At 35.0% G+C, this 23,518-nt stretch overlaps 1 long non-coding RNA gene across 1 annotated transcript in view; it reads right to left on the bottom strand.

The window, feature by feature from the left end:
• Positions 1–8,896, bottom strand: part of LOC142533673 (uncharacterized) — a 41,748-nt gene extending 32,852 nt beyond the window's left edge. The window contains exon 1 of the long non-coding RNA XR_012816790.1: positions 8,799–8,896. This is a non-coding gene — a long non-coding RNA (uncharacterized LOC142533673). The remainder of the gene's footprint in view (positions 1–8,798) is intronic.
• Between the last annotated feature and the right edge of the window lie 14,622 nt (positions 8,897–23,518).

The following is a 23,518-nucleotide window of genomic DNA, read 5'->3' as shown; positions in this document are numbered from 1 at the left end:
ATGTATACATGCAATCATATGAACAATATAAAAGCATATAACAGGCATTCATAACATGTATCAACAACAGAACATGAATCAAATATTCGTAGCATGTATCATAATTCGAAACATGAATCAATATCAACAATAAATTATATTCTAAACATATACCATCATCAGGAACATAATTCAATATCAAGCAATGAATCACTCTCCGTGATTCTAAGACTTAGACTCGACTCAGTCCTAATCTAGGGATCCCGATCGGAATAAGAACATACACCCACATACACTCCCGATCGGGGTGGTGGTATGTTCTTATTCACGGACTTTGGCTCTTTCCATATCGAACACCAGTAATAGAAGAAACTCCAATTCTATCCACTCCGATATAGCCAAACGTCCGGTGTCTTGACCTAACCGTCACGGACTTTGGCATTTTCACCAATATCCTATCCTGTTACAATGTGCAATGTGCCAGTGACGATTCCATCACTATCCGGCACTACTGTCACAAGATTACTCATTCACAATTAGGCGTATCCGCTTAATGACTCAATACATAATTCAATAAATCAAAGGTATCAACCTCATACAATTGCAAATATCGATGCAATAAAGTAAAGCATGTGATTTTGGGAAACTCAAGTCAATCAGAGTCGAGTTGTGCAATCCCACATCAACATAAATTTAAACCTTTGTCTTCGCGGTCTGACGAAGTCGAAGTCTCGAAGTCAAATCTGTCCATATCAATCTGAAATACAATATCGCATAGGCACAATCTCAATATGCAACTCAATTCAAAATCTATTCTGATCAATACTCAAATCAAACATAATCTGATCAATATCGAATCAAGGTACAATCTAATCCATATCGACGATATCACGATATAATCGAAATCACTACTGAATCTGATCAATATCAACTTACTGATGTTTCGACGGTATAACAATGCAGTCTCGATAACCCCATCAATCTCAACATCACAGATATAATACCAGAATTCATAATCAATATCGGTACAACTTATAATCATTAACAATACCAGATCATAATCTCAATTCTGTACAATCTCAGTCATATCATTTCCGAAAATTATAACAATTGCATAAACAGTCCGTTCTTCGATCTGATTTCAATTATATACTGAGCAGTATATCTAGAACACATAATATCAGTCAAATCACAATTCCCCCAATATCATAATTTCAAACGATATCAGAATTCAATAACACTTACGTCCTATTGTAGCTGCCTTCGATAGGAACACAGTACTGTACTCGGATTACAATTTGGACGGACGGATTTTGCACGATCAAAACTTGCAGTACAAATAAGCTAAACTTTCCCCTGAAGCTCTCGTCTCTCTCCCTAATCCATCTGAAGGAACATAGGCTGGTATATATATATATACACGTTGCATGATTAAGGGGCAAGTGGCGATTTTTCAATTTGCATGCCTCGCGCATATGCGCGACCAGTATCGGCGCATATGCGCGAGACACTGTCTCGGCGCCCAAGCTTCCTCAACAGCTCGCGCATATGCGCGCACCAACACCGCGCATATGCGCGAGACCTACTGTCTCCGCATTCAACACTCGTGCATATGCGCGACTTCACCCCGCGCATGTGCACCCAACTCTCTGCCTACCTCGCGCATGTGCGCGGCTCACGTCACGCATGTGCGCGCAATGTTCTGTTCCAGCTCCTTGGCTACTGGACACCTCGCCCATATGCGCGCCCTCACGCCGCGGGGTCTTCTGCCCGAATCGCGCATGTGTGCGCACTAGGTCGCGCATATGCGCGAATAGCACCTCCCTCGCACATATTTTTGCATCTTTCCCGGCCTAATCCATTCCATCTATATTTACCTCAATTAATCACTAACTCATTTCATATTAGCTTCAGATTGCAGTAATAAAATCTCGGGCATTACATTATCCAACAACATTGCCGCAATTTTAATAGCAATGCCCCAAAACGATATAGTCAGTTCAGTGAATCCCATCATAGATCGAACCATGTCCATCAAAGTTCGATTACGACGTTCAGGAAACACCATTAAATTGCGGTGTTGCTGGTGGAGTCCACTGTAAGAGAATCTCATTCTCTTTTAGATAATCCAAGAATTCAATATTCAAGTATTCTTCACCTCGATCAGATCGAAGTGTCCTAATACTTCTTTCTAATTGTTTTTCTATTTCTAGTCTGAATTCTTTGAACTTTTCAAATGCTTCGAATTTGTGTCTCATCAAATAGACATACTCATGCCTCGAATAGTCTTCAGTAAAGGTAATGAAGTAGGATTGCCCATGTTTTGTGCAAACACTTAGCGGGCCACAAACGTTTATCCTGATCAAATCCAGTAGACCATATGCACGTCCCACATTTCCCTTAAAGGGAGCCTTGGTCATTTTTTTCTTTTAGACAGGACTCACAAGTAGGTAGATAATTTATGTCTGACAAGTCAAACATGTCTTCTCCCACTAGTTTGTGCATTCTTCTTTGGAAATGTGACCTAGTCTAGCGTGCCATATTTGTGTAGGATTTGGATCATCTATTTTTTTCTTTTGTTGTTGAAATCATGTTTACTTGGACATTCACTTATCATTTCCAAAACATTTCTGGCCCAGATAATTTCTTATGTCTAGACTTCTTGCAGTGAAACAAATATGTTCTGACTTATCGGGATTTGTTGGCCCTTTAAGAGTCCTTCAGAGTTTGTCTCTTATTGGGCTTGTTTTTCTTGTAAGGGACATAACTTTTCTTTCCCTTACCTTGTGGACCATTTTTGTTCCTGACAAGAAGCCCACTAGGAAACATCGTTTACATGTTTTATGTTGGCTTCATAAGTCGTAAGCATATTGACTAGCTCTTCAAGGCTATCATCTATATTATTCAAATTGAAGTTCACCATAAATCCGTTAAATAAGGAAGAGATTGATAACAAATTGATGTCATGAAGTAACTCTTTAAGAATCACCTATTCCAGACTCATCACTTTCTCAAAATTGTCTCTACATTTCATTTGACACAGAAGCGAGAATATTACACTTTAACTTGCATAAAATGGTCCCATCATCTTACATTCATTGTCAGTTCTGCAAGACTGACATTAGTGTATATGTCATTTTCTTCGAATTCAGAACAATTTCTCCAGCCAATCTTGAAAATTAGATTCGGTTAGCTTGTTAATAACATAAATGGATTACGTGACGAAATCAAAAATATACTAATATGGAAAGAGAATAATAGTTGCTGATTATTTTAAAATAATTTTAAGATATAAAATATGGATTTTTATTTTATAATTTGTCTCCCACTATTTTGATATTTCCGCCACCCTATGATAAAAATGGAAATCACATTTTCTTAGTGGGCACGTATAGCCCCATTATACAATTATGATCCCGAATAATATCAGTCAATCATAATTTCTAAAAAGTATAATCCAATTGCATCACTATCCAACGTCTCCGTGTTTCGCCTCACGTTTAATAAGTACCCAATAATATGACGTCGTTTATTTTCACGTGTCAAACCGACCCATCAATTTTGAATTGTAGTGGACGATCGCCATGAGTTCCCCCAATAATATGACCCGAAGTCATGGGAGTTCCACTCCATTCACATCATATGTCTGGTGCAAGTCACTGCTTTCCAGCATCCATGCCTCCCCAATAATATGAGTCAGACACTGTCCGTAGGGTAGCGTTCAACATGCAACCACGGTTGATGGAATGCAAGTATAAATTAAACTCTTTTAATTTTTAGTATTGCGGTTTGATATAAATTTTGAATCTTATTCAAAATTAAGGATTTTAATTTTAAAATTGTCTCATCATTTTAATTTAAAATCGTGTGCCATGAGTTTGTATGTTTGCCGGATTCATGCAACTATATTATTTAATAATACACATACATGCATACTACTATCTATCGCATATATATCATAATATAACATTCAACAATAAATAAGGATGATCGATTATCAACACTATTGGATCCATGTAAACCAGACATGGATCCAGGCCAAAAACCTAGGTGAATGCAGGGATGCAAATGCAACTTATTACAAGATCTTCTAATATTTTATATGTCTTCATCTTGTGCATCGGGCCCATCATTTCCAGTCTTGATCTCCCACTATTTTTAATAATTACATTTAAATAGACATGACACATAAGGGATACATCTCATGGGGTGCGAATGAGGCATAAACCAGGTCCACTTTAATAATATCAAATATTAACAAAATGAATTAGAAAAAGTTAAATATCCTAACATACACCTATCACATTGGTCAAGGCTCTCGATCATCCTTCATGCATTTAATATCAAACATTGACACCAATTAATTAAACAAATTTAATTAATTGATTAAATCATGCGTCTAATATTATTATCACTAACCACAATAATTATTAAAGAATTAATAAATTAAATAAACACTCTTTATTTAATTTTCAATTTATTAAATAATAATTGATTTATTGTAAAACATCTTTTTACCATAAATGATTAAAATCATATTCTAATTATTTATCATACAAGAAAATTATAAATTTAACAAAATTTAATTTTAAGAAAAATTGAACAATTTTCATAAAATATCAATTTTATCAAAATTTTGTAAAATCAGAAAATCGCACCCCAGGCCCGAACCATTCAAGCCCACGACCCAACATGGTGCCCGAGACATTCCTGGGCACCTGCCTACCCGCTTCCCAATCAGATCGGGCGCTTGCGGCCACCTTTTGTGAGCCCTGTGCGTGCGCACGTGGCGTGGAAGACGCGCGCACGTTGTGCGCACGGTCTGTCAGGAACATTTCCGGTCAGATCCGATTTTTTTTTTGTTTTCTGATAAAAACAAAATTTTTAATGATGCATCAATTTTCTGAAAAATTTTCTTGTATGGTTAGAAATATTATTCAACATGATTTAAACCATACGATAAAGAGAACCCGCGCTCTGATACCACTGTTGGGTTATCGGTTTTCTCGTATCCAAATCGCAGCGGAAGTTTTAAAATTTTATTTTGACATTCAAAATTTTCTTTGGACATCCTTGTGGTTTAAATTAAATAAACATACATATGATGTTTAGCAATATACTTTTAGTGAAATTTTCACTTTGTACCAACTACTCCGATATTAGCGGATGTAGCTCTTGTTGTAATTCTCTACAAACTTTCTTCAAAAATCTTTCTTCATATAAATCATAATATGTGTGTTTTAATTGAATATGCATGAAAAATATTGGTGTTCGATTATTTTACGGTAGGATACGTATTTTTCAAAGTTTTAATGATTTTACACTTGTTATGAAAAACGTTTTGAATCCAACGGACACTCTGCCAACTAGGGATAATTTTAGATTATAACTTGAACAAATTGGAAAGAAAAAACACGCTGGAACCGAAGGGAAATAACCAACCAATATTTATCAAAGAAGCTTGCACATGGTGTGTCTTGTGGGGGTTCAAGGGCTCGATAGTTTGCGTGGGTTGTTGGGGCTCGTCCAGGGCTGTTTTAGGGGCAGGGTTGGTCTCGATCTAGGGCTGGTTTGAGTCCTAGGAGGACTAGGGCTCGAGCCTTTTGGCTGGGGAAGAGTCCACGTGAAGAGGGACTCTCCCCCACGCATGCTTGTGCAGCAGCGGCCATGGGGGCTCGCTGCTAGGGCTTGGGCGGGCTAGGTAGGTCCAGCAGGGTCAATGGAGGTTGGTTAGGTTTGAGCCAGGGGGCTAGGCAGGGTGGCTCGATGTGGGCTTGAGCAAAACGAGGATGAAGCAACACGCGTGGCCTAGTTGGGATCGCACAGCTTGTGCAGATTTCAGTGGTTCGCTTCTTGGGTTCAATGGTCTGGGCTGGGCTTGGTTGGGTCTGGGCGTGGTCCAGGGTCGGTTAGGGCCAGGTGGGCTCGGTGGTGGCTCGGTTGGAAGAGTCCTAGGGCTACTAGGAGTCTTGGGTGAGAATGGAACCAGCGCGCAGCAATGGTCTTGTTCCAGGAGGCTTGTGCGCGAGTTAGGGGCTAGGTCTAGGGATCAGGGTTTGTCACGAGGGTGCCTAGGTGGGTTGGCTCAGGTTTAGCTCGAGGTGGCTTGACCATAGCTCGAGTAAATAAGGAGATGGCTCGGGTTGTACACATAAGGGTCATATTTCGAATTAATAAGAATAAAATTGGAACCATTGGTCCACGGGTGTGGTTCATGGCTCACAAGGGTAGTTTAGGAAATAAAAAGGTTATGATTAAAATTTGAGATCAAAATAATGAGTTGAATTTATCTGGAATTTAATCGTCTCTCGAATAGTTAATTAAATAATTAATTGAAAATCATCGAATTAAGCCGAATAAAATTATGAAAAATTATATTTAACCATAAATAATTATTTGGAATAAATACATGTCATTAAAAGTATGAAAAAGATAAAATCGAGAAATATTACGTCTAGGGGCAAAACGATAATTTTACACTTGGAAAATACGTAAAAAAATTGGCAGCGTCCCGAAGGATCATAATGCATGTTAAATGATATTTTAAGATTTGAAATGATGATTTTAATGAAAAATTGATATTTTATTATTTATGGTAAAGTTGTACAATTTATACTGTTTAAAATGCTATTTTTGGAAAATTATGATATTTTATGCTTTTAAAAGAAAAAGAAAAATGTTTTGAGGGATGTGAATTGACTGTGACAAATAATATATGATTTTGTAGAGATGTCGTGGGGGGAAAAGACCCCAGAGGGAGCCCATTTACGGGAGAAGACCCCAGAGGGAACCCATTTATGGGAAAAGGCCCTAGAGAGAGCGCGTCTATGAGATAAGGCCCTCGAGGGAGCCCCGACGATCATATTTCCATGGTGGAGCCTATTGCCCACCCCCATGGACCATGTGGAGTTGAAGACTGATCAGTCGATCAAAGGATAAAAGCTAGTCACTTTCAAAGATCAAACTTCACCCAAAATAATAAAGGATTGAAAGCTTTACGATAAAATGATTTATGATATATGATTTATGCTTAAAAGCTTTTTAAATGATTTAGTTATGCTTAAATAATTTTTAAATGATTTATTTTATGCTCAAAAGCTATTTTAATAAAAGTATGATTTTTAAATGCATGTGAATGTATATGTATTATTTGCTACTCATGTTTAGAACGTGCTGAGTCATTAGACTCACTAGGTTTGTATGATACATGATTTGGTGATTTATGGGAGGCGCTGACGATTTAGTGGATCGAGTGCAGCAGTACACTCCCGAGGGACCTTTATGTTTCTGCATTAGTTTGATAGATAAAAGATTTAAATGATTATTGTTAATGATTTTATAAAAGATATTTTTATGCTTTAATTTTATGTTAGTTGATCTTTTTAAAGGTCGGCGTAGGTTTTTTTGGTTAATCGATGATTTAGGGATATTTTGATACCCGAGATTTAAATGTTAAATCATTATGATTTATGAAAATGTTAAGTTATTTTAATTAGTATTTTCGAGTTTATGATTTAAAAAAAATCGAAGTCGTTTCACAGCTAGCTGTGGGTTCACAAATCTTTGTGATTAAGACATTTTCCTTTATTCGGGCTTATCCTAATATGCCCCATTTCATGCACCAACATTTGGTCATGAGAATGTCAGAAATCATTTCTGATTAAACTTATCGAATCATGATAAGAGCGTCTAGTAGCATCGTCTCATGATTCCCTAGGTATCACTGATAATGCCTGCAAGAACTAGTCGGTTATGATTAACGTACAGTATGGTCCTTTCATCTTATATATCCCGATCGAATCTGCAACCATTGGTTCATCGAAGGTTGTATAATAATTCGATAGCTATGTGATACAATCATGAAATATTCATAGTGTCATCTCATGCACAACTAGAGAACTCTTTCTCTAATGTACATCTCACACTCTGGCCAAAGATTTCATGCACTATTATTTTGTTGGATCACATAGGATATCCACACCCATAGGTGAGTGGTGAATTCCCGACTACAATGCACTGGCTCTTACACATTTCGCAATTGCACCCAACCTCCCCACCTTGTGGCCCTCGCGGAGTTGATAAACGAGTCAAAACACTATCTTAGTATGTAGAGTCTCAGTGTTGTCCCGGGTCGTAAGGACTATCATGTACAATCACAATCAAAGACTTTTTCTCTCGATGAATGATAACCACTTGGAAAGTCCGAGTGAGGGTTGTTCGGTACAATCATTGTATGATTACTCATCTGCATGATTCGAAGTCTCTATGCTCTTTACAAGAAACATGGTACACAACATCACAGATAGTAGATACTAGTTTCAAGCTCAAGCGGCCTTTGTCCTCGTTTTTAGGTGGCTGAATCGACTACAGTGTTTACAAATGAGTTTCAAGATCGAATTACGATTCATTTGCATTAATGTATAATCAAGGACTTTATCTATGATGATTGCATGTGCATACAAATAAAGTAAAATGAAACCATGAAATGTAAATTAAATATTATTAATTACAACCGAGTCGATACTTCCCTAGCCAACCGTTGACTTGCAAGACATCTACTCTAACACAAATTGGGTCACTAGAAAAGATATTGCCCATAAAACATATAGTAAGCCAGAACTTCACTTCCTTTATGTATATTATACAAGTTATCACGGTTTTACACCAATGACACATACGTGCAGACATTAACTTTTATTCTAATTTTCAGGCATGGCAACTAAACTAGAAAACCGAGTAAAGTTCACATTAACCTCAACTAATTACCAACAAATTCAAAACACATATTGGAAGAAAAATTCAGTTACCTTGACACTTACCAAAGAGGCCCACTCTGAGGTCCTCCATCGCAAATGAAGAACATGAAACTCCACCAAAGCAGCCAAGCCTATTCCATCTTATCCCACGCAACTCGGTCATTTGAGAGAGATGATATATTTGTTTTGGGTTTGACGTGAATAAAAATAAGTCGGGTCGGATCGAGTCGGGTTAGGTGGTTGAACTAGTTGAAAATTCGTCTCAAAAGATTATACCAAAAAATTATATTGCTCTTATCTCTTAACGAACCGACCAGTCGGTAGCATTTTATTGATGTGTTGTTTACGAAACTGATTTAAGAGATAAGGAGACATGAGTTGCGTGTTCATAACGTATTTGATGCATCGCTCATTTGGTGGTCAATTTTATGCTAATTATTTGATTTATATATGTTATTTTCTTTTTCGTTTTATTAAAAATTATAATCGATTGTGATTGAATTAATATAGTCATTAAAGCTTCACATTTCGATTGTTATGTCATCTTTGACGATTTTTATCATTCAACATTTTTTTCGTTTACTATACCACCTTGCAATTCATTGCATTCGAAATTTGAATATTTGATTTTAGCTCTCGTATTTATCATAGTTGATCATTTTCTAATCGATCAAAAGTTATAATTGATAATAATAGCGTCACTCAAAAATTTTAAATTATATAATAACTCAAACATTATTGTTTTGACTATTATTCCAATATATGTAAGTATTTCTCCCTAATAATTGAAAATTAAGATACCAGCAAGAGTGCTATAAGTTTGGAATTTTGATAGAACAGGAAAAATAATTAAATTTTTTCTTAAAGAACGCCAATAGTTGTATTTTAGGAGTTCCGACTTTTAAAATATATTTTTTTAAAAGGTCCGATTAATAAAAAATTTCCCCATTTTCTAAGAACAATTTTTTTAAGAAAGATATTATATATATATATAAAAATAAGTCAATCTTTTTATTTTAAAATTTTAATCTCCAATTGTGTTTCTTGAATTTATTGGGATACTCGAAGGCATACTCATCCAAAAATTAGTATCTCAATCACTTGAGAAAGCTGCATATACGACCTTATTATAAAAAAAGAAAGCGGGCCACCAACTATCCAACAAATCTTTTTTTATCAGATTTTTACTTAAAATTCATTGAATAATCATCATCTTCATTCGATATATATTGAAAAATAAATCTTTCAATTAATTTTTTAAAAAATTATATTAATCTAGACAAACATGACTTTTCTAAAATTTGAAACGACTTAAAATCTTTTTTAAAACAAAGTATGCGACTGATGTTAGACCGATATCATACTTAGGATGAAGTTTGAAAATTTTAAAAAAAATTATTTGAGATAACCGCATTTCTTTTCTTTATTACGCTTCCACAAAAGCTGCTCCAAATACATACACATAAAAGAAAAGTGAAAATATTATAATGTTAAACAAGTCATTTCCAATCGTCTTTCAAAATATGACGATGATACACCAAAAGCTACTAAAAAAATTATCCTTCATTTTATATAAACCAAAATCGCGGACGGCCTTTTTTTAAAATTGAGACAAAGTCTCGAATTCAAGATTTAATTTAATTTTTTTCGACCGAAAAAAAAAACCGGACAAAATTAGTACGACACGAAGATCCAAATCAGCAGTAAAGCAACCGTAGTCATACCGATGTGAATATAGGATGTTATTATTGTTATTAAATTATTATATTTATATTCCATAGATGACACGTGTCGAATTTTATAAAGCCCAATCCTACGAGGGATAAGATCGTCATTTGATACACATCTCGGTCCTCGTACTACGGTCCTATCGGCGGCCGCCGCCCCATGTTAAAAACAGTAACTTTATCCAAATTGTCGTAGAATATGCAATTTGTCAAATCCTTTAATTAATTAATATATAATATTTGACCAAGTCATTTTTTATGATTCATGACTCTTTTTTTTTCCTTTCAAATCATGATATCTCTTTCTCATATGCCCAAAATAAAAAAATAAAAAAAGCATAATCTGAATAGAATATATTTAGTGAAGAAAATATAAAGATAGTCCAAAAATATAGTTGAAAGGAATGGAGTATAATCTCCTACAATCTATTTTAATATAAAATAAAAATTTTGAAAAATTAACGATCTAAATTATAGGCAAAAACTTGTGTGAGAAGATCTCACGGGTCGTATTTGTGAGACGAATCTTTTATTTGGGTTATCCATGAGAAAATATTACTTTTTATGCTAAGAGTATTAATTTTTATTTTGAATATTGGTAGGATTGACCCGTCTCACAGATAAAAATTCGTGAGATCGTCTCATAAGAGACATATTCTAAATTATATACTACCATCCCATGAAAAAAAAAAAGTTATTGTAATATCTGGAAAAAAAAAACTTATTATGGATTTTTTAATTAAAAAATATAATTTTTTTTTATAAGTTTCAATCACCTCCTAAAAATATTAACGTGAGTGAGACGATTACCGTCAAATCAAGATAATATTATTCTCCGTTAGGTGGATGATTACCGTCAAATCACGGCCCCAAATCTCGGGCTACCCTATAAATAGAGGCGTCACACCTCTCAATTTTATTTGAACACGGTTGCATACATTTCTCGCTGCATTCTTCTCTACTCAGAAATCATTTCCATTTTACTTGTATGGCAGTAAATACGCAGTCTCTGAAATTGGCAAGCCTCGGAAAACGATTCGTTTCGCATATTCGTTCTCCCGTTTCCTCGATCCTTCCTTCTTCCTCGCAGAGGTGCGTGCGCCTGATTGTAACTTCGGTTTTCTTTTCTTTTTTTTCAACTAATTTCTTGCTATACTTTTTTACGATCAGAGGTATGTTATGTTGATTGTTTGAGTGAGAATTATCAATTAATTATTATGCGTTGGCTCCTCTGATCGTTCTGTTTTATTTTAGCACTATTATCGAGAAAGAATCGAATTAGGCCGCGCATTCCTTTTAATATGGTTCTTTTTCTTTTTCCAATCGTAGATATTTATGGTTCTGATCTGAAAGTTAGAGTGAAATTATAAAATGATTTTTATAATGATATGTATTGATCGTTTTCATAAGTGAGCTATGAGTATAATCCGAACGTAAAGATGATCAATTATAAACTTTAAGATCACTAATTACGCTGCGACAAAATTAATTGGTATTTATAATTTGTGGCATCTAAACGGAAACTAGATCTAATTGAACTTCTGAATTCCGATGTAGTTTTAAAAGTATTCTTTTGGGTTTTTAAAATTTTTTGTGGTGTTTTAAAGTTATTTTTAAAGCTATATTATGCAAATAAATAGGTTTTAGGCCCTATTCATTTTGGTTAGGTGGGATGCATTATTTGATGGCACAGAGTTTGTTAGGCATGATTTTCATGTTGGTAAAATTTTTGTTTGGATGGTCTCAACAACCACCGATGCAAGATTGGCGTGGCTTAGGGCGTCATCATTTGTTATATTCGGAAAAATGAAAAGAAAAAGGAGAGGTTATGTTGACATTCTAATGGGTCTCTATTGGATCTTTTTATGTTCATATTTGAATTTACAGCAAATTCATGGGAGGTAGGTCAATGGGTTGACTAGGTGTTGAGGTGAACGAGTTCTAAATCGTGTCAAGTGATTTGAATATCTTTCTTCTCGTTTATGTTATGGTTCACCGAGTAATAATCCTGAGGTATATTATGACGTGCAGGAATCGGCGCGTGCACGACTCGGTGTATGAGAAGAATTACGAGGAGTTCATCCCGGAGCATTCCCATGCGACAGTGGTCCCAGATTATCTGATCCCACTCCAAACTGAGGAATACTGGGCTCCCCACCCTCAAACAGGGGTGTTCGGCCCTGCGGTTGATCAAAGCACGGCTCCGGTGGACAACTCAACCGATTTAGGACTGAGTACTACTAACACAAACTCCGTGTTGGAGCAGAAAGCCTTCTTCCGCCATTCCGAGGACTTAGACAAGCCTGTTGTCGAACCTTGAGTTGGCAGACATCAGTTGAGAACCAAAAGAAATCGCCAGACTATGAATATTATTGTTGTTGCTATATTGTGTGTGTGTTTTATGTGAATAGAGAGAATAAAACATCCCAGTAGTCATGCGCTCGAATCGAAGAAACTTAATCGAAGAAACCTCCTCTATAGTTTGTTTTATCACGTCTTCCTTACTTTATTCTCATTCTTTGATCGTTATTCCTTCTACTTCTGAGTTATGGTTAAAGGTAAAAAGTTTCAGAATTTGAGAATCACTTTAAATATATCGTCTTTTAGGGTTAAAGCTTCAAAAATTGCCAACCACTTCTTTATTCTGTTCCCTCTTTTCTTCTGAGTTTAGGGATATTGGATGTGGACATTTTATGCTACATGGGAAAGCAACGATGTACAAACAAAGTACAGCGTTATAGGAGAAGAATCATTTGATTTTACGACAAAAATGAAGACCCGCAACTAAAATTTTTATAAATTATGAAAGCAATATCATAACTTTAATAATTATTCCAATTTCTTGAATATTTTATTTTTGTATAATTGTTTACAAAAATAGAAAAGACTATTCTACACACATACAATGATAGGGTGGGTGATTAATGTTTGATTAATTATTCGATTTTTCTCTACTAACAATGCTCGAATTAATATGTCATATACGATTTGCTTAATATATTTATTTAACTAACAGTGATTAAAATCCTGAAAGAAACTTTGGGTTCCATCATGGTACAAACATACGTAAAGAATTGCTAGTTATGCATATAATCACACGTGCCTGCATACGAGTTTTAGAAAAGCCAATGTTGGGCACGAAACTAAATTTTTGTACGCTCAAGAAAATAAATACATAGAGCCCAACCCACAAAGAAAATTAGATTCCATGATTTCGGCTCATTCTGAACAATTAATCACGATCGAAGTGGAGAGATCGGTTGATCTAGGGAATCTATATATATATATAATCAGAATTTTTGCCAAAAATAGTAATTTCTCGTCAAAATGTCATTTCTAAAAAAAAATATTTATCATGAATATTGACACATTTGCATTGATTATATCAATTCATTTAATTCAATTTGAAATTTAAATAATTGTTATAGTAATTCAAATATAATTTATGTATTATATATTTTTTATTTTTTTACTCAAATTAAAAATAAACTATATTGAAAATGTAAACTATATTAAAATTTTTGCATTGATTATATTAATTAGTTTAAGTAAAAAAATGTATAAATAAATTTTAAAATACAAATGATTGCAATGTTCAGTATCACTCATGAGGTAAATCATTCAAAAATAAATTTTGCTATTTTAAGTAATTTACTGCCAAAATTACTTACTAAAAAATAAATACAATATTTAATTAGTTTATTCAATTTTTCTAAAGATAAAATTGGTTGAGTGTTAAAAATTATCACTACAACAAAGTTTTCCAATTACATTAATTTACCATTTAATAATCATAATTTTTTTATCCCAAATACATATTATTTCGAAATTACCCTGATTTGAAAAAATTAATGCATTGTAGTTTTCTTCCAAAACCATATGTATATCGTATATCTTGAATTGTCTTCTTAAAAATTCAAATAAGAGAGCACAAGAAAATCGTATGGTATAATTCTGTCAAAAGCTTCCAATGTATAATTTTTGTCCCTTGTGATGTATTATTTGAATTTTAAATTATAAAAAATGTAACATTGCATATTATATTATAAACCAATTTTATTCTATTTATCTTATTAAATTTATCTACTCCAAAATTGAATTATGAATGACTCCTCTTTTCAGCATCATATATGAGTTGAATCCTTCCAAGATGTAATGTTCGTTTAAATTTAGATTTGATCGTTGTTATGAATTGTATACATATGAAAACAACGAGAACAACGAGACATTAAGTTTGAAATCTATCTTTCATGATCGAGAAGTAAAAAATATTATTCTTCTATTTGTACAAAATTTTAATTATTACGTATTAATAATGTGATAATTTTCTTTTATATTACAAGTTCACGGATACTTTTCAACTTCTCAGATTTTTCACCTTGAGTAGCCGGCACAACAACAACAGCAGCACATGGGGCAAATTGAGGTGTCACAATGGCATGAGGGACAACAGAACCAGTTGCCCTCAACACGTTTGTTTCAGAAGCCATATCTGAAAGTAAGCACGTAATGAGAATCTGTTTTAAGTTTGTTGCACAATATATCGAACGATGAAGTACAGTAAAATTTCGTAAAAACCAGTGAACTAAATGATGAAGAAAACACACTACAGTAAAGCTTAAAGTAAATCAAACGAGGCATGAACGAAGTACAGTGTCCTTAAAACAAATTCGTCCCCTCCTGTATGTGCTTCGAGGATCGTCTTGGACGTCTGTTTCCCAGGATACAACGAAACAACCAGCAATGACTTAGCATAAGGAACTACTATGGTGAACTGAAAACGTACCTTCACTTTATCACCGAAATGAACACACTATTTATAAGCCTCAAAATGCACACCAAGAGTCACGCAAGATTAATTAACTCAATTAATCTTCTCATTAACTCAAGACTATGAAGAGTCAAAAGTCTTCAATTAACTCAAGAATGTGGAAAGTCAAAATACACTTTCACAATAATTAGCCACCACTAACTCAAGAATGTGGAGAGTCAAAAGACATTCCCACATTCATGAGACATAATTTTTATTCAAACTCTAAATTTGATTCAAATTTCCAACAGGGAGCAACAAAAGCACTCAATCAATTTTGAATTTCCAATGATGGAGGGTGGTGATTTGGACGGCCGAAGATAGCTGTGGATTTTTGGTGAAGAAAATATCAAATCTATACTATCTTTACTATTATTAAGTAGTGAGAATCGAACGAGTTGGAGTTTGAAATTATAATTATTTTTAAATAATATTTGCAGCATGTTTTAATGTAAGTCGTCATTTATATGCAATATTAATAGCATAAGCATGTTGTAAAAAGTAATATTCACAAGTGTGATTTTTAAGAACATAGTTGTTCCGATAAAATACAATAATATTAATAGCGCACATATAAATACTCACCATAAAAAAAGTAATATTTTTAGTGTGCTTTTAATGCACTCTATTGATACCACACTACAAAATTTGATTTTCTTGTAGTGATGTTTTCTTATCCAGTAGCTTGTTCCACTAGTTTTCTTAGTTTTCAAGAACTAGTTTCATTCCTTCTCATTTTTGCATAACGATGAGATCTAAAACTCCTCATTTTCTATCTTTGTGACTTATTTTCAATGATTATTGGAAGATCATTTTCTTTACAACACAAATGAGTATATTTATTAATATCCCTTAATTGTTTGTAATTATTTTGTAATGCTGCCATATAACACAATTCAGTCAAATTTTTTTTTTGAAAAAAGAGGCCTTCGTGCCAAGATATCTGGATTGTCAAAGACATATTCCCTAATTATCATTTCTTTCCAAAGACTTGGCATTTTGGCGAAGAAAAATTTTATTGCTATATTTTCTTCGACCCCTGAATTCCATTTATATTTAGTGAATAACTGTGAAGGGCCTAAAACTCCTTTCTTGAAAATTTGCGGAAAATTAAAAATTTTCTTTTTTAAAAGAACTTAAATGGCCTCATTCATAAAATCACTGGTGAATCAAGTTCAATATTTCAAAATATTGCAGCGGAAGAAAATTAAAGTTTTGCCAACAACAACGATTTAAAAATATCCAACGACTGATAAAATTGTTCGCGGAAAAAAATAACAACTGCTGCTCTGAGGTCCTCGGGTGCCACTACTGCCGACTTAAGCTGGCTCACTGGTCCCCGCCCTCGGCCCTGGCCTCATCAGTACCTACAACAATCAAGTCTAGTGAGCCTAAAGACTCAGCATGCATATATCGCAGGTAACGAGTAAAAATCTGAATTTAAAATATGCATGAGTTAACATATCCTGTCCTGAGGCATACTGAAAATAATCTGTACTGAGCAATTATAATACGTGCATAATTGAACTGGAAATCACTGTAAAAATATTTGCTCCTTGGAGCCTGTACTGAAATATCTGATAAAATTTTCTGTTGAGATTATGTTTTACGCCTGTGGCCACTGCACTAAGCTGAACTGATCGGTAACTGGCTACCGGGGAGGCTGAAACTGAACTGAGCTGGCCGGTCACTGGCGACCGGGTGGTACCATACTGAACTGATCGGTCACTGGCGACCGTATAAAATAACACTCCCACATAGTGAATGAACCACAAGCCATATCGCATAAATCTCAAAAATAATCATTTTCTATTTAATGCACGTAAAATAATTAACTGGCATAATGAAAATGTCCTGTAATTTTACCAACTGGATTGGATTGGATCGTTCTCAAGCTCGCTGCAACCTAACTGGGCTATGAAAAATATGCAATAGCTTAAACTTGACCAACTATGCAATTTAGTTCAAAAGATGCGACTATGACGCCTAATGACTTCGCATTTAATCATGACTCCGAGCCAACCTGAACCGACACCAAACCGATGTATAGTCATGATTAAAATACGCTGAAAAATCATAAAATAATGCTCCTAAAATGATAGGGTCGAAATCTAGGTGGAATGGAGGCCAAAACACGAAACGCTCTTTCGAGAGTCAATTTGGCACATTGCACCGTAAATTCTCGTACGACCTCAAAAATGATCCAAATGACGAACGGTCAAAAACATGACCTTCCTAACTCAATGAGGCACTGTCCAGTCCAAGGCCATGGGCTAAAAGCCAACCAAGAACTCGAACGAGCCTCTGAACCAACACAGCAACTTGCTGTAATTTCTAGCAGCTGCGCAACTACAAGACTTGAGTTGGTTTCGAGACTATCGGCCATTAGAGGAGTGAACCACCGACCAGAGACTCTTACCAACATCCCAAGGAATGATTTGAACCATGGCTAAGGGCCCTAGGCCAGCCACAATCCGCATCACACCATAACTCAACCGAAGGGTCCAACCGAGAGCAACGTGCATGCGTGTGTAGTGTTTATGCTTATGATCGATGTCTCGTGTCGTTCCAATGGCCATTTGATTGACCATGGCACGATCTAGACATCTAGGAGCATGATATGAACCGTGGCTAAGGGCCATAGGCCAACCAAGATCCATACCAAGCAACAAAAGAACGAACCAAAAGCTGAACAAATGAAGAAGCCGAAGGGGTATAGGGGCTGTTGTGATGTTTTTATTAAAAACCGATGAACCATGGACCAAGCCACCAAAAGGGCAACTTAGTCACGTCTTAGACTTGCTAGGGAAGTGATCCAACCATGGCTATAGGCCCTTGGGGCAGCCAAGATCAGATCCTTCCTCCATGACAAGAAACTGAATTTTCGAACAACATTTTCTGCACCTATGGGGACTTGCTGTCATTCTGAATTTCCAGCAAGCATGGGGCTGGTTTGAATGGACCAACATGGTCCTAATGCATCCTACTACATGTATATAAGCCGCCTTGGGAGCCTGGAGTCGATCCAATACCTGAAACTCACAAAACAAAAGAAACCGTGAAGCTTGCCAAGGAAATCGAAAATTCTGCATGTGTGGTTTCAAAATGTTTTGACATGGATCTCGATTTTTACTTGAATAAACATGATCATGTACTGAAAAATAAATGATAATATGACTTGATTGAGGTTTGAAAGAAATCTAGACATGCCTGGTTTCGTTTCGAAAGAAAACGAACGAAACGACGACGACGCGGCACAGAGGAGGTGGAGCGCTTCTCTTTTCTACCTTACCTTGCTCTCGATTTTTCTCTCTTCTTTTTGGCTAGGTACCTCACGATTTTTCTACTGAAAATGAGTGTGAATTCACTCTGAATTTTCGAAAAGTAGAGGGGGGGAAAAATGGTTAGGAGGGTGAGGGAAGTGGGTGCAAGATTTAAGGAAGATCCAAGACCAAGTCTTCCCAAATTTGAATTTTGAATTATGGTTTGATATCAAATGAGTTGGTGGATGCTTCTAGGAGGTAGTGGCCGAATTCTCTCTTGATTCTAGACTAGGATATGTCCATTTATTAATTAAATTGTGCTCCCAAAAATCCTAGAATTATCCTACTAATTACATGCAAAGAATTGGTCAAAGTTGATGAGTTGGAAAATGAATCTTCTAGCAACTAAGGGTGGCCGAAAAATGCATGATAAAATAAAGGAAAATGTTGATTATCTAGTCAACTAATAATCCTTGAAAGCCTTACTAATCCTTTAAATAATTTAGTGAGCTAACCCCTTAATTAAATAACTTAAATGAGTTCATTTCTTAATCACCTCAAATAATTAAATTAAATCCTCAAACCTCCCTTTCTAACTTAAATGAACTTGGTTGCTAGCTAAATTAACTTCTGGAAATATTTCTCGAATCTTAAATTCTATCTCAAAACTCCAACTCCGGTCCGGCCTCACTGAAATAACTGAAATGCTAAAAATCAAACTACTGAACTGAAATAATAAAATAATTAACTTCAAACAAATGCATTTAAAATAATCATGCAATGAAGTCAATTAAATTTAAAAATCTAGAATTATGCATGGCTTATACGTCTACTGACTTACGGGTTCTACAATAACATAATATATTAATTCACCAAACATATGTCATGTAATTCAAGACTATACAGAGTTTGAGTGTATTTTTTTTATTCTCTGTGTCTTGATTGTTAAAATAGACGACCCCTATAATTTGTGTTTTAAATAGGGTAGTCATTCTCCCAACTATCTCACTAAGAGATATTTAGGTAAAGACCGACTCTTTGGTTTCTGCCGAAGTTATGTCCCAAACGATTTTAAGTGATTTCACGAGACTCATTTCTAAAATTTTAATGAATTCTTCTTTGTTGAGATCAAGTGTGCCTGCTGCAATTCTCATAGTCAATTAATCTGTGAGATATTCTCTATTTTTGAAATCCAGTACATCAATGTTAAGCATAACCCCATAAGAATGTATTGGTTTTAAAATAAACTTCTCATAGGGTGTTTGGTGCAAGTGAATTTGATTTATCCTTGACCTTGTTCTCGCTGGGTGCACTTTTTTACCTACATGGAAATCTGTTTAGGTCCTCTCATATTTGTATTATGAGATCCCACACTTTTCCTTAATGGTTCATGGGAAGATGACCAAGTTATTGAGGGAGTTTCAGCTCCTATTGTATTCATCTTCAGATCAAAACCCTTGAGTTTCGCAAAAGACTCTGCAAAGTCTTGAAGATCTTTTAAACTAATCATTTTTATAGTTGTCATAAGCTTAATTTCGTTTTTACGACAATTTTAATTAGATTGATCATTTTTTCTTCGTCGGTTAAAATTTTTGGCATTACTTTGGCCTTCTCTCTTTGTTGTAATAAGGTTTCATTATTAAAAGTGTTAGAGTAGGTGCCCGTCGAGCCAAGTGTTGGCCGAGTGTTCACAATGAAACTCTATCTATGAACAGTCTTTATTTTAATAATATTTGAAATTATTATTTTGGCACATCTTTATCTGTATACCCATGCTAGTTGCATAGATAAAGCCCTTGAATATACAAATAGTAGAAAGAATATGAGATGCTCATATGATGAGTATCATGAAGCTCATATTTGGAATACTGTATATTCTAAACAGTTCCTAGTCGATTCAGCCGCCACTAAGAAGGATATAGGCCGCTCGAGTTCGAGACTAGTATCTGCGATGTGAGTACCATGTTTCATTGGTAGGGGACATTGTGATGTCCGAGCATGCAGATAGGTGCTTCTAGGTAGAGTGCACTGAACAACCCTCCATAAAGGACTTCCAAGTGGTTCTCACTTATCGAGTGGAAAAGTCCTAGTTTATGGTTGTACACCATTAGTCCTTATGACCCAGGACAACATTGAGACTCTATATGCTAGCATTGTACTTTGACTTGTTTACCGACTCATATGGGGTTATCAGTTGGCAAGGTTGGGTGCTTTGTCGAAACATATAGGAGTCGATGCATTGTAGTCGGGGATTCACCGCTTACCTTCAGGTATGGATATCCTATGTGTATGTAGTATGAAATCTCTAATCAGAGTATGGTGGTAATTAAGAAAGTGGTTTCTTAGATTACACCATCGATGCAACTGCGACATGACACATAGTATCGATTCATTGACAACTCTCGATAAACCAATGGTTGTCGAATCGGTCGGGATATATGAGTTGAAGGGACCGTACTGTACGCTAACCATAATTGAATGGTTCTTGCAGGCATTATCATTTGATACCTAGGGAATCATGTAAGCGATGCTGCTAGGCGTTTAACATGGTTGGTTGGGTACTATCAGACTTGAGTTCTGACGTTCTTGTTATCAAGGAGTTGATAAGTAAGAATGGAGCAATTAGGGTATGCTCATATAAGGACATGTTTAGTCCGAATCACATGGAGATGTGAACCCACGGCTAGTTGTATCAATGAATCATTGAGGGCCACACAAGTACTAACTTTCTAGATCCCGTTGAGAAGTAAAATAGTTCAATGTGTTGAACGGCTTATAAATGAGTTTATAAGCGTAAGAAAAAAATTAGAAGTATGACTTCTATGAGAGAAATATAACTTTTAATTTGTGGAAGTGTTCCTAGATTAAAAGTAGGCCAAGTGAATAATGTATTTGAAAATTGTGATTTTCATAAACATTGTTATAGACTAAATTAAATTAATTCAAGTGTTGAATTAATTAAACACTAGTGGGCCTAGTAGAGTCCAAATAATTAAATTAGTTCAAGTGTTGAATTAATTAAATAACATTGGGCCTTGTAGAGCCCAATTGGAAATAATTATTTAACTAGTGGACTTGAGTAAAATCAATTAAAGTTTAATTGGGCTCAAATATGTTTGAGACAATTAAATTAAAGTCCATGGGCCTTGTAATTGTTAAGAGCCCACTCAAAAATGCATGCATGGGAGGTGAAGAGTTGAGAGACAACTTTTTGAATAACCAAGGCATGTCATGCACATACTTAACTCAACTTTTTCAAGGACCAAGAAAAGTCTTCCAACCTCTTTTCCTCCCTCACTTTGGTCGAAAATTCCTCTCCTAATTCTCTCCATTTTTCTCTTCATTTTGGTTGAGGAATTCTTACACTTCTCAAAGAAAAATCCTCATATTTTTCTAGTGCAATGGGACGAATATCAATATCTTTCCATTCGAATTCAAAGATATTGATATTCGTTCCATTCAGTTCTACATAAGAATGAGGTAGAATATGAGGAGATCTACCTAGTTAGTGGTGGGCTTGATTTTGAAGGAAGGACTCAAGGACAAGGAGAGCTTGTAGATTTGTCTTGCCTTTGAAGAGCCAAGTTGTTTACAAATTGGTTGGAGCCATCATCAACCTCAAGAGGTTGATAGATATAATTTCTCAACACCCTATGTATGACAAAGGTGTTTAGTATATATTACACACTAGTACAAAGGTGTTCAAATTTTTCTTAAAATTTCGGTTTTCTTGCCTAGAAAAGAATTTTTGAACTTCCGTTGCGCATTTGAACACCCTAAAATCGATGCCTTTCAAAAAGATGGTAGTAATCTTCATTCCGAGATCTTTTTACTAGAACTTAATTGTTGTTTAAGAGTTTGGATTCTTGTTTGAATATATTTTAATGTTGCAAGAATTTCTTTTTGTTTTTCAAAAATTTCCTAGATTTTATGTTTTACATAATATAGTTGATTGTCATAGTTTTTACCGTCTTTTGGATCTCTCTAAGATATTTGGAGAGTTTAGAGGAATTTAAGACTATTTATAAGAAACTTTAATTTTGAATCATAAGTTTATCTTAGGACTCTGATGTATTCTTTTTTGTCCCTGATGTATAACATCGGTTAGCTCTTCTTGTAAATATTCCAAAGTATTGGAATAAATCGTGTATCAATCTCGAACACATGTTCGGATCCATATGTATAGATTAAAATTATGTAACTTTTGAAAACCCAAGACTCCCTCTTCTTTTCGCAGACAAGTTTTCCCAGATTCAAGATTTTTCTCGTCAAAAGGAGTTCATCGTGTGCTCAAGCTCCTCATGACATACGATGGGACAACTTGCACCACTGCCTTCAATAAAACTTCTTTCCTATCTTCACAGAAAAGATATGGAAGGCTTATCAAAATTTCCTATCTGACCTGAAGCAAGTTCATAATTCTTAAGTGTCGGGCGAATCTTTTCGCTTTACTCAACAGTGGCTCGAAAGGAAAAAAGAATTTGTCACTGGCAAAAAAGAAGTGAGAGATTTATGGGGCTTGTTCTGGCCACTTGGATCACATGACGAGTTCCTCAGTTCATCTCACAAGTTCAGAGAGGGTATAGACCATCTATCTGCACAAATGAAAGAGGAGGCAAGATTGGGCCAAGATCAAGCCCATTGTTAATTAATTTGTTATATCCAAATTACATAAATTCAATTGTTTAACAAATTAATTCTGGTTCGAATACACTGATTATCTTTTAGAAATGAAGTTTGACCAAAGTTATTCTCCAAATATTTCCAATTATACTCCTACGGTTCGAAATCTAACCAAGTATCTGTATTTAAAACATTTTTTTCTATTATTTTACTCTGTATATTACATTAGCTATATATATACTATTAAAATATATTTATTAATAAAGATGTAAGGTATTCGATAAGAACAGAATCTTCTGATAAGCCCATAGATCCCAAATTTAATGGGCTGGGGCAATTTGAAGTACTGATTGGGCCATA

This window comes from Primulina tabacum, chromosome 18 (assembly GCF_025594145.1).
Source record: "Primulina tabacum isolate GXHZ01 chromosome 18, ASM2559414v2, whole genome shotgun sequence".
NCBI classification, from domain to species: domain Eukaryota; kingdom Viridiplantae; phylum Streptophyta; class Magnoliopsida; order Lamiales; family Gesneriaceae; genus Primulina; species Primulina tabacum.
Note: the sequence above shows the minus strand (reverse complement) of the source record. Positions and strands in the feature narration are given on the sequence as shown.